This window comes from Aphelocoma coerulescens, chromosome 7, assembly GCF_041296385.1.
Source record: "Aphelocoma coerulescens isolate FSJ_1873_10779 chromosome 7, UR_Acoe_1.0, whole genome shotgun sequence".
NCBI classification, from domain to species: Eukaryota; Metazoa; Chordata; class Aves; order Passeriformes; family Corvidae; genus Aphelocoma; species Aphelocoma coerulescens.
This window is the reverse complement of record NC_091021.1, coordinates 123310-134683: the sequence shown is the minus strand read 5'-3', so window position 1 is coordinate 134683 and position 11374 is coordinate 123310. Positions and strand designations below refer to the sequence as shown.

The following is an 11374-nucleotide window of genomic DNA, read 5'->3' as shown; positions in this document are numbered from 1 at the left end:
CTTCCAGCACCCGAACGCGACAGAGGGAATCCTGGAGGAGGAGGTGGAAAACGCTGTCGCTCCGTTGGTGGAATTCCTGGGAAATGGAAAGCAGCAGAAGCAGCAAGAACAGAGTTGGAAGCAGGCTCCAGCCGGGTAAGGCAGACACCAAATCCTTTGGAATTAGAACTGGGCAGGGGTGGGAAGAATTAATTCTTACATTCCCATGGATTCCTGAGCAGGATCCCGTCAGGGAAGACTGCAGGGATCGGCCTGGGGACTGTTCCCGGCTGGGGGCAGCGAGGCTTGGAATTGGCTGGAGGGAAGAAAGGGGGATCCTTTGAGCACAAGGATCAGCTGTGAAATGTGGAGATGGCATCCGACAATTCCTCGGGAGGGTTCGGTTCCTGGGCCAAATGGATCTCCTGCCTTGTGAAGGAGCTCAGAGATCTGGGAATCTCCCTGGCTATTCCCTGTGTGAGTCTTCATCTCCATCCCGCCTTATCCTGATCAAACAAGGGCCTGAGATGTGTTTAGCAGCAAATGCATTCCTGTAAAGAAAGCCAAGAGCAAAGAGCATCCAGATGCGGAGAAGTCTTTAGAAAAGCATTCCAGACGTGCAAATGAGGGATATGTCTTCCTGCATCTCCCGTTGTTTTTCTCTGTCAGGTTTTGGAGGGGTTTCTCTCCGTGATTTCCCGCAGTCCAGGTGCGTCCCTTCTTTTGTCCAAATCCAGTGCCAGAGGATTGAACAGCTGACGAGGGGGGTCTGGGATGAAAACGGTTCTCCTAAAATGAGGGAAACAATGCTGGAAGAGAAATGAGCATCCTTTTAATGCCTGGAATAAAAATGCTGGAATGCTGAGGCGTCCCAGGGAAGGCTGAGGCGTCCCCTGCCCGGGGCACTCGGCAGCAAATCCCTGATGTTGAGCGGAAAAAGGAAAGTTCTGGGTTAGTGGGAGGAGGTTTCTGGAATGGAGTTGGGACAGGTGCTGATCCACGCAAGGAATCACGGGGTGGTTTGGCTTGGAAGAGCCACCAAGATCATTTACGCTCTGTTTGTTGTCCGATTCCGCAGCAAAGAACATCCAGAACTGGCACCTCACCCTCACGGACAGCAGGAATGTCTTGCATAGCTGTTGTTTTGGAATGGGAAGGGCCATTGGGAGCTCTGGCAGGAGCAGGTAAGAACAGAAATGGGATCATTCCGGCTGCTGCTGGAGGTGGTTTTCTGCTTTCAGGCTGTTCTTCTGACTGATCCTTTCACAGCACTGTTCTAGGGCACATTTGAGGGTCATTCCAGGAATTTCAAACCAGATGAAAACTGGTGGGGAAAAAATGTGAACCTGATCCATTTCTGGTAATTCCAAGCTTCTCGCACAACACCGTTCCAGGGGAAAGCTGATGAAAGGGTGAAGATGCAGAGGAGCAAGTGCTGTAAACCCCCCAGGCTCTCTTACAGAGCAGACCTTGCAGTACTCGCAGCAGATCTCTTGGAGAAAATGTGGGATGGCAAGGTTTTCCAGGAAAGCAAAAGGAGGGCAGAGATGAGGGAATAGGCTTCCAGTTATTCCTTTAGCTGAAAGCCTGGGGGAATTGAGAGGGGCCACAAGAACTGTTTGTGTAGGAAAATGGGAGTTTGGGGGCTGAATCGGAGTTTCTCTCTGGGGCATTTTTGAGGGAAAAGCTGAGGTGCTGTTTAAGGGAGGGAATGCACATTTTTGGGGTGGAAAAGGTTTAATCAATATTGTAGAGGAAGTAAAATGTTGGGGGTAAAAGTGGATGCAATCTGGAGGGGACAGAAGGAATATTTTGAAGGCAAAATGGGGAACTCAGTAGTGGACAGAGGGGGAACATCTTGGAGGCAACACTTGACAAACTCTCTGGGGTGGAGAACGAAGACATTGAGGGAAAAATGAGGTGGTGAGCAGTGGGCACGTAGGGAAGGTTGTGGGGGTAAATCTTGAGAAAAGCCCCGTGGTATTCAAGAAATTCTTGGAATCAGGACGGAGGAATTCAGCGGTGGAAAACCAGGGGAATTTTGCGGGGGTAAAACTTCAAAAGATCTAAGAGTTGAGAGTGAGTGTTTTTAGGTGAAAAGGATGTCTTGGTGAAGTTGGGCATCTGGATTGTGGCATTTATGGATCAGAGGGTGTGTTTCCAGAAAGTAGAGGATAAAGAAGACTCCCAAAGCCTCGGTAGCTGTGTTAAGAAATCCCTGCCGGGGAAGAAAGGTACCTAAACCTCCTAGAAGTAGGGACTAATTAGCATGGGAAGGGAAAAACCCAGCCCAGTGGGAGAGAGCAGGCCGGGTAAGGGAAGAGAAGGATGCCCTTAAGAAGAAGCAGGGAAGGGGAATTTCTCGGTTTGCTAAAACGTTTCAAAAAGTTTGGAATCTGGGTCTGTGTGGAGGCCGGGATTTTCTCGGCCACATCCAGAGCCCAGCACTAGGAATAAAGTGATTCCAGGCTTTACAACGCCAAAAATGCAGTACCAGAGAGTTCTGTTGTCCCGAGGACTTGGGGGATATTTGGCAAAAATTTCTGGGGGCCCAGGCTGGACCGAGCTTTTCACACTCCCCGGATTCACGGGATCGGGGATTCCAGCGTGCCCTGCACGGGTTTTTCAGGGAAGTCCCAAATCCGTGTGAGCACAAAGCAGAATCCCCTGGGAGCTGAAGGCAACGGGATATTTCTTGGGAATTTTGAAGGATTAGGTGAGTCCTCAGTGTTAGGTTGGAATGAACGCAAATTGTCCGGGAGTTGCTGGTTTAGGGATGGCCAGGTCTGGATTTGGATTTGTGGGCACCGAGCGTTCCTTGTGTCAGCTTTAGGTCTGGGTTGGTGGGAATTGTCGGAGAAAAGAGAAGGGAATTGCAATGCAGAGCTCCATTCCTGGAGAAAGGATCAGGATGGGAGAGGAAAGGCTGTGGGGCTGCTGGGAGCTCCTGGAGACCAAAAGGATCTGAGGTCCGGAGGCAAAAGCTGTGGAAGAAAGGCTGAAAAGGGTGCGGGGTGGGGCGGGAGGGGGAGGAGGGCACTGCGGGGGGTGGGGGGAAAGAGGGAAAGGATCCCTGCTCCTGGAATCCAGCAGGGACCAGGAGAGGATCATTTTCCATCCACTGCTCTCAGTGGAATCCTAATAAGGAAGGTCGAAGGAAAGTGATTCATTTGTTTGTTCTTAGGTTTGGAATGAAAGGTGCTCTTCCAGAGGGGAATATTCACCTGTTAAAATTCTGTTGGATCCAGGAAAAGAGGGAGGCAGCAGCTGGGGAATGAACGGGTGGATTTTTGGTGGATACAGGCAAAGGCATGGGCAGGGGCTCTTAGGTAAAATACACTTGATGGGCAGCACCAGGAAAAGCCTCAACTGCCCTTTTTTTCCAAGCTCTGACATTCCAGAGGAGTAAGCAGTGGTCAGCACATGGCTCTCTATAATTCCTTGGATGGCCAGTGCTTTGTTGGGAAGAGGTGACATTTGGAAAGGAACAAATCCGGGGATATAATTCCTGATAGTGAGGCCCTGGTTTTGATATCCTTCCAGCACCCGAACGCAACAGAGGGAATCCTGGAGGAGGAGGTGGAAAACGCTGTCGCTCCGTTGGTGGAATTCCTGGGAAATGGAAAGCAGCAGAAGCAGCAAGAACAGAGTTGGAAGCAGGCTCCAGCCGGGTAAGGCAGACACCAAATCCTTTGGAATTAGAACTGGGCAGGAGTGGGAAGAATTAATTCTTAAATTTGTAGCCCATGGATTCCTGAGCAGGATCCTGGCAGGGAAGACTGCAGGGATCAGCCTGGGGACTGTTCCCAGCTGGGGGCAGCGAGGCTTGGAATTGGCTGGAGGGAAGAAAGAGGGATCCTTTGAGCACAAGGATCAGCTGTGAAATGTGGAGATGGCATCCGACAATTCCTCGGGAGGGTTCGGTTCCTGGGCCAAATGGATCTCCTGCCTTGTGAAGGAGCTCAGAGATCTGGGAAGAGCCCAACGAGCGCAGGGAATGGACTGGCAGATAAAACTGCTGGGGAACGGTGGGGAAAAGCATCCGAACAGGGGGCCTCGTTTTGTACAGGAATGGTACAAAAAATATCCTAAGAGCAGGAATCCAATGGGATTTACATGTTCCTTGGAGACCACAATCCAGTGGGAAGTCTGAGAGATGGTAACAAAACCTAAAAAGGCAAATGAGCCTAATCTGCTCAAAGCCTCCAATGTCCACATTCCCTGGCATTGCTGAGGAATTCAGCCGAGCTCCAAGCAAAAGGTGAGCCCCTATGGAATCCTTTCTGGGAGACCATATCCAGCTGGGACTCTTCCTGGAGAAGGCCATGGGATATGGGTTATCCCAGGTCCAGAGAATATGTCATTTCCTGGGGAAAAACACTTGGATCACTGCATCACTTATTGTTTTAGGCTCACCAGTCACCCGGGCTATCCAAGTCCGTCCTCCCCAGCGGGGAGAGCGGGAGCATGTCCGGACATGGAGAATTCCTGGGAGAGCCCGGGAGAAGGAAGAAGGCTCCAGCTTCACAGATCTCTGTCATAACCCATCCTGTCGGCCGCTCCTGTTTAAACCTGGTGGATTGGGCCTCTTGGATTCAACCTGAGCAGCGCTAATTGCTGGGAATGAAGCAGCCTTTGGTACTTGTTTTCCACAAAACCTCTCCATCCTGCCCTTCAATCCTGTTGCAAACACGGGAAAAACCTAAAACTCCGTTTTTCCCCCCCTCTCCCCTTCACTTTGCCTCCTCTTTTCTTGCAGGCTTTGGGCTATCCAGGCTTGGATGTGGATTAGGCAGAGCACCCTGTAAGCTCAGCTCCAGGTGGGATTGCAGCGGTGTTGGAAGCACCAGGGATTCTCCCAAGGTTTGGTGTGAGGAGCTGCATCTTGGGAGGGGCTGGGATTTTGTGCACTTCTGGGGTTTTTTTTTCCTGTTTGCCTTTTGGGCTGGCTCAGAGAAAAAGCTGAAAACCGAAGAAGCTGAGGGGGGTTCCCAAATTCCTTTCCAGCCCTTCAGAGGAGGCACAAAGCCACGTGCAGCTGAGGAAAGGGATGTGAGGGGAATGGCAATAATGGAGCCTCGGGACTCTGCACTTCCTTCTTTTCACGTGTTTGGAGGTGCAGGAAATGCCAAACCCCACAGGAATTCTGTGTCTGTAACATTGGGTGCAACCTCTTGAAACCCAAGTGCTCAGAGTGGGGTTTTCCCAAGGGTAAATCCCGATGTGACATGGCAAAGCTTCAGTGAGGATTTCCAGGCTTGACTGCACAGCTTTTGGGAAAGCTCAGGAGCCAAACAATATCAGATTTCTATGGGATTTGGATCAAACGTGGCGTTTAAATGTGGGACAGCTCAGCTCCCCGGGTGGGAAAGTGCTTGGAGTAGCCAGGCGGAGCCGTTTTTGAGAATTCCAAGCATTGTGTCCTTACGCTCCTTAATACAACATTTAAATAATTGATACAGAATGGAGACAGTATCAGGGGGATTTGTTAGAGTGGCAGGGATGCTTTTTCACCTGGCAGTGTGTCGGGATAGTCAAGACTCCTTATGTCAGAATTAATTGGTCTTCCTTCTTTTCCCTTTTGTTCTTTCTAGATTGTGGCTGAGTGGGGAGAATGTTTGGGATAAAGAAACGAAATGCCCGAGGGAAGCTTCGTGTTGCCGTGGGGCTGCTTTAGGCAGAGACACTGGACATGAAATTCCAGGGATGTTCCCCTTGCTGGAGTGGGAAGCAGTGGAAGCAGTTTGCTGCCAAGTGCAAAGAGCATCCAGATGCAGAGAAGTCTTTAGAAAAGCACTCCGGATGTGCAAATGAGGGATGTGTCTTCCTGCATCTCCTGTTGATTTTCTCTGTCAGGTTTTGGAGGGGTTTCTCTCTGTGATTTCCTGCGATCCAGGTGCATCCCTTCTTTTGTCCAAATCCAGTGCCAGAGGATTGAACAGCTGATGAGTGGGGTCTGGGATGAAAACGGTTCTGCTAAAATGAGGGAAGCAATGCTGGAAGAGAAATGGGCATCTTTTTAATGCCTGGTATAAAAATGCTGGAAAAGGGCACTTTTTATTTGATATGGTGTTATTCTTCATGCTTTTTTTCCATGGATAAAATTTCATGGTGAGCAATCATAGGAGAAATAGGAAATGCAGGAGTCTTGGAGTCCACAGTGGGATTAACTTTGCTTTTCTGCACTCTTTCAAGACAGGAAAAACCACTGAAGTCGTCCCCAAGAGCTTTGGTATTAGAGCAGCCAAAGCCAGCTAGGGCCCCCCTTGTCCTGCCCATGGTTTGGATAAGTCACAGGCTCCTCTTCTCTGTGTTGGGATGAACTGCCTAGGGAATGCCGTTTCCAGCAGCCTGGTGTGCTGGAAAAAGGGAGAAGGGAAGAGGGAATGTGGTGCCAGAGCTGCGTGCCATCGGGTTGTGTTTCCCTCTGCGGACAGAGAGTCTCTGGGCTGAGGTGAGATTGCTGGGAGTGCTTGGACGAGCTGTGCAGGAGACAGGGAGTTGGGGATTGCAGCTGGGGATTGGAACCACTGCCTTAGGTCTGCTTAGTCAGTGTCTGTGTGAAGTGGGATTTGCGCTGGAGAGGTGCTGTCGGGAACAAAGGACGGAGTAAATCCTCTCCGGGGATGCGCAGGGAGGGAGTGAGTTGCAGGGAAGGAGAGTATTTCTAAGCCGTGTCAATATTTCCCTGAAAGTGGGGCTGGAGCAGTGAGGGGGGTGCTTGGGTTTGGCCTGGGCCTGTCAGGAAGAGCCATAAACGAGCCAGCCCAGGCCCTGACGCCTGCATGGATGTTTGACACACTTCTACAGAAAGCCAAGGCAGTCATGAATGCAGAGGACAAATTGTAGGCGACTGCTTACGATCTGTGGGGAATTTCCTTTGGAATTACCAGTCAGAGAGTGCATGCAAGCAGAGCACATCTTTTGGCTTTTTCCGGACTGTCGTCTCCTGTCTGGCTATAGAGAGTTTTGTGCGCTGCCGTTCAGGAAGCAGCGTGTTTTCAGCTGGAAATTTGGGGTGGGTTTGTTTCCTCAGGGTCTGGGGTCTTTCCTGAGAGAATCACCCTCCCATAAATCCCCCGGGTTGTTCTGCACAGCTGCTTTGGCCCTGGGTCAGAGAGAGAGAAGGGAAATGACTTTTTAGGGCATTGAAATTTCTCCAGGCAGGAGTGGGACGTGGTCTTGCCCCTCCCCAAAGCCGTGCAGGCGCATGGGAGTAGCTCAGTGCCGGCGCAGCTCTCTGAGCAATAACAACGCTTGGGAGGTTCGAGTGTTGATAACAACTCTCCTTTTCCCCTGGGGATGCGCCCGGGCCGCCGTGTAGCGGCCGCCGTGGGAGCGGTGCCTGCGGGCGGCGGGGTTTCCCGCGTGATTGACGGGGCCAGCGGCCAATAGGAAGGCGGGGCGGGCCGAGGGCTGGCCAATGGGGAGGCGTGGCGCGGCTGCCGTGGCCAGTTTGAGTGGGCAGGCGCGGTCGGCGGGGGACAGGCGGGCATGGACGGGCCCGGGCGGTGAGCGAGGAGCGGGAGAACGGGATGGGGAGCGGGGGAACGGCATAACGGGACGGGGAGCGGCATCGGGGCGGGCCCCGTCCCCCGGAGCTGTGCGGATGCCGCGGCCGTGGGGGTGGCAGAGCCTCCGCCCACCCCGGGCGCTTCCCACCCTCTGCGATCCCGGCCTGAGCCGGCCTCTTCCCTGCAGGGATTACGAGGCTCAGATCCGGAATTACCGAGGGCCCGAGCCGCTGGAGCCGTGGGACAGGGTGTTGCCCCGTCCCTGGCTCGGAGCTGACTCCGGAATGGTTTGCAGGTCCCTGCAGTGGGCAGGGGGATGCCTCCTGCTCCAAGAGAAGCAGAGCCACTGTTTCGGGCTCCTGGTGGAGTGGGTGAAGGTGTTCGTGGGTGACAAGAGGTACAATGAACTGCTGCCAGGCAGCCCAGGATTGTTCCCAAACGTCATCCCCTGGCTCTGTAAGTTGGTAAGGTCTTGTTCTCCCCAAGCCCATATCCAGAGCCTCGCTCTGGGAATAAAGTAATTCCTGGCTTTCCAATACTAAAAACGCAGCACCAGAGCAGGGTTCTGTTAACCTGATCATTTGGGGGATAGTTGGCAAAAATTTATGGTGGGCCAGGTTGGACTTAAGCTTTTAACACTCCCTGGATTCACGGGATCGGGGATTCCAGCATGCACCACACAGGTTTTTTTCAGGGAAATCCCTTGATCCCCTAATCCGTATGAGTTCAAAGCAAAAACCCCAGGGAGTTGAAGGCAACAGGGTGTTTCTTGGGAATGTTGAAGTCTTCAGTGTGTCCTAATTGTTAGGTTTGAATTAATGCAGATGGTGCAGGATTGTGTGTTCAGACTTGCTGGTTTAGGCATGGCCAGGTCTGGATTTGCATTTGTGGGCACCAAGTGTTCCTTGTGTCAGCTTTAGGTCTGGATTGGTGGGAATTGTCGGAGAAAAGCGAAGGGAATTGAAATGCAGAGCTCTGTTCTTGGAGAAAGGATCAGGATGGGAGAAAAGAGGGTGTGGAACTGCTGGGAGCTCCTGGAGTGAGGGAAAGGATGCAAGAGTTGGAGACGAGCTGTGGAACAAAGCCTGAAAAGGGGGCAGGGCAGGGTGGTCACCGCGGGGGGGGGGGGGGGGGGGGGGGGGAAGAGGGAAAGAATCCCTGCTCCAGGAATCCAGCAGGGGCCAGGAGAGGATCATTTTGCATCCACCGTTCTCAGTGGAATTCAAATAAGGAAGGTCCAAGGGAATGATTTGTTTGTTCTTAGGTTTGGAATGAAAGGTGCTCTTCCAGAGGGGAATATTCACCTGTTAAAATTCTGTTGGATCCAGGAAAAGAGGGAGGCAGCAGCTGGGGAATGAACGGGTGGATTTTTGGTGGATACAGACAAAGGCATGGGCAGGGGCTCTTAGGTAAAATACACTTCATGGGGCACCCCCAGGAAAAGCTCCAGCTGCCCACTTTTCCAAGCTCTGACATTCCAGAGGAGTAAGCAGTGGTCAGCACATCGCTCTCTATATTCCTTGGATGGCCAGTGCTTTGTTGGGAAGAGGTGACATTTGGAAAGGAACAAATCCGGGGATATAATTCCTGATAGTGAGGCCCTGGTTTTGATATCCTTCCAGCACCCGAACGCGACAGAGGGAATCCTGGAGGAGGAGGTGGAAAACGCTGTCGCTCCGTTGGTGGAATTCCTGGGAAATGGAAAGCAGCAGAAGCAGCAAGAACAGAGTTGGAAGCAGGCTCCAGCCGGGTAAGGCAGACACCAAATCCTTTGGAATTAGAACTGGGCAGGGGTGGGAAGAATTAATTGTTACATTCGTAGCCCATGGATTCCTGAGCAGGATCCTGGCAGGGAAGACTGCAGGGATCGGCCTGGGGACTGTTCCCGGCTGGGGGCAGCGAGGCTTGGAATTGGCTGGAGGGAAGAAAGGGGGATCCTTTGAGCACAAGGATCAGCTGTGAAATGTGGAGATGGCATCCGACAATTCCTCGGGAGGGTTCGGTTCCTGGGCCAAATGGATCTCCTGCCTTGTGAAGGAGCTCAGAGATCTGGGAATCTCCCTGGCTATTCCCTGTGTGAGTCTTCATCTCCATCCCGCCTTATCCTGATCAAACAAGGGCCTGAGATGTGTTTAGCAGCAAATGCATTCCTGTAAAGAAAGCCAAGAGCAAAGAGCATCCAGATGCGGAGAAGTCTTTAGAAAAGCATTCCAGACGTGCAAATGAGGGATATGTCTTCCTGCATCTCCCGTTGTTTTTCTCTGTCAGGTTTTGGAGGGGTTTCTCTCCGTGATTTCCCGCAGTCCAGGTGCGTCCCTTCTTTTGTCCAAATCCAGTGCCAGAGGATTGAACAGCTGACGAGGGGGGTCTGGGATGAAAACGGTTCTCCTAAAATGAGGGAAACAATGCTGGAAGAGAAATGAGCATCCTTTTAATGCCTGGAATAAAAATGCTGGAATGCTGAGGCGTCCCAGGGAAGGCTGAGGCGTCCCCTGCCCGGGGCACTCGGCAGCAAATCCCTGATGTTGAGCGGAAAAAGGAAAGTTCTGGGTTAGTGGGAGGAGGTTTCTGGAATGGAGTTGGGACAGGTGCTGATCCACGCAAGGAATCACAGAGTGGTTTGGCTTGGAAGAGCCACCAAGATCATTTACGCTCTGTTTGTTGTCCGATTCCGCAGCAAAGAACATCCAGAACTGGCACCTCACCCTCACGGACAGCAGGAATGTCTTGCATAGCTGTTGTTTTGGAATGGGAAGGGCCATTGGGAGCTCTGGCAGGAGCAGGTAAGAACAGAAATGGGATCATTCCGGCTGCTGCTGGAGGTGGTTTTCTGCTTTCAGGCTGTTCTTCTGACTGATCCTTTCACAGCACTGTTCTAGGGCACATTTGAGGGTCATTCCAGGAATTTCAAACCAGATGAAAACTGGTGGGGAAAAAATGTGAACCTGATCCATTTCTGGTAATTCCAAGCTTCTCGCACAACACCGTTCCAGGGGAAAGCTGATGAAAGGGTGAAGATGCAGAGGAGCAAGTGCTGTAAACCCCCCAGGCTCTCTGACAGAGCAGACCTTGCAGTACTCGCAGCAGATCTCTTGGAGAAAGTGTGGGATGGCAAGGTTTTCCAGGAAAGCAAAAGGAGGGCAGAGATGAGGGAATAGGCTTCCAGTTATTCCTTTAGCTGAAAGCCTGGGGGAATTGAGAGGGGCCACAAGAACTGTTTGTGTAGGAAAATGGGAGTTTGGGGGCTGAATCGGAGTTTCTCTCTGGGGCATTTTTGAGGGAAAAGCTGAGGTGCTGTTTAAGGGAGGGAATGCACATTTTTGGGGTGGAAAAGGTTTAATCAATATTGTAGAGGAAGTAAAATGTTGGGGGTAAAAGTGGATGCAATCTGGAGGGGACAGAAGGAATATTTTGAAGGCAAAATGGGGAACTCAGTAGTGGACAGAGGGGGAACATCTTGGAGGCAACACTTGACAAACTCTCTGGGGTGGAGAACGAAGACATTGAGGGAAAAATGAGGTGGTGAGCAGTGGGCACGTAGGGAAGGTTGTGGGGGTAAATCTTGAGAAAAGCCCCGTGGTATTCAAGAAATTCTTGGAATCAGGACGGAGGAATTCAGCGGTGGAAAACCAGGGGAATTTTGCGGGGGTAAAACTTCAAAAGATCTAAGAGTTGAGAGTGAGTGTTTTTAGGTGAAAAGGATGTCTTGGTGAAGTTGGGCATCTGGATTGTGGCATTTATGGATCAGAGGGTGTGTTTCCACAAAGTAGAAGACAAAGAAGACTCCCAAAGCCTCGGTAGCTGTGTTAAGAAATCCCTGCCAGGGAAGAAAGGTACCTAAACCTCCTAGAAGTAGGGACTAATTAGCATGGGAAGGGAAA

The 11374-nt window shown here is 51.6% G+C and overlaps 1 long non-coding RNA gene across 1 annotated transcript; it reads left to right on the top strand.

The window, feature by feature from the left end:
• The first annotated feature begins 255 nt into the window (after positions 1-255).
• Positions 256-3644, top strand: LOC138113448 (uncharacterized). The gene is made up of 3 exons (XR_011152171.1): positions 256-456; positions 1058-1163; positions 3523-3644. It is a non-coding gene; the product is annotated as an uncharacterized lncRNA (long non-coding RNA).
• The last annotated feature ends 7730 nt before the right edge of the window (positions 3645-11374 follow it).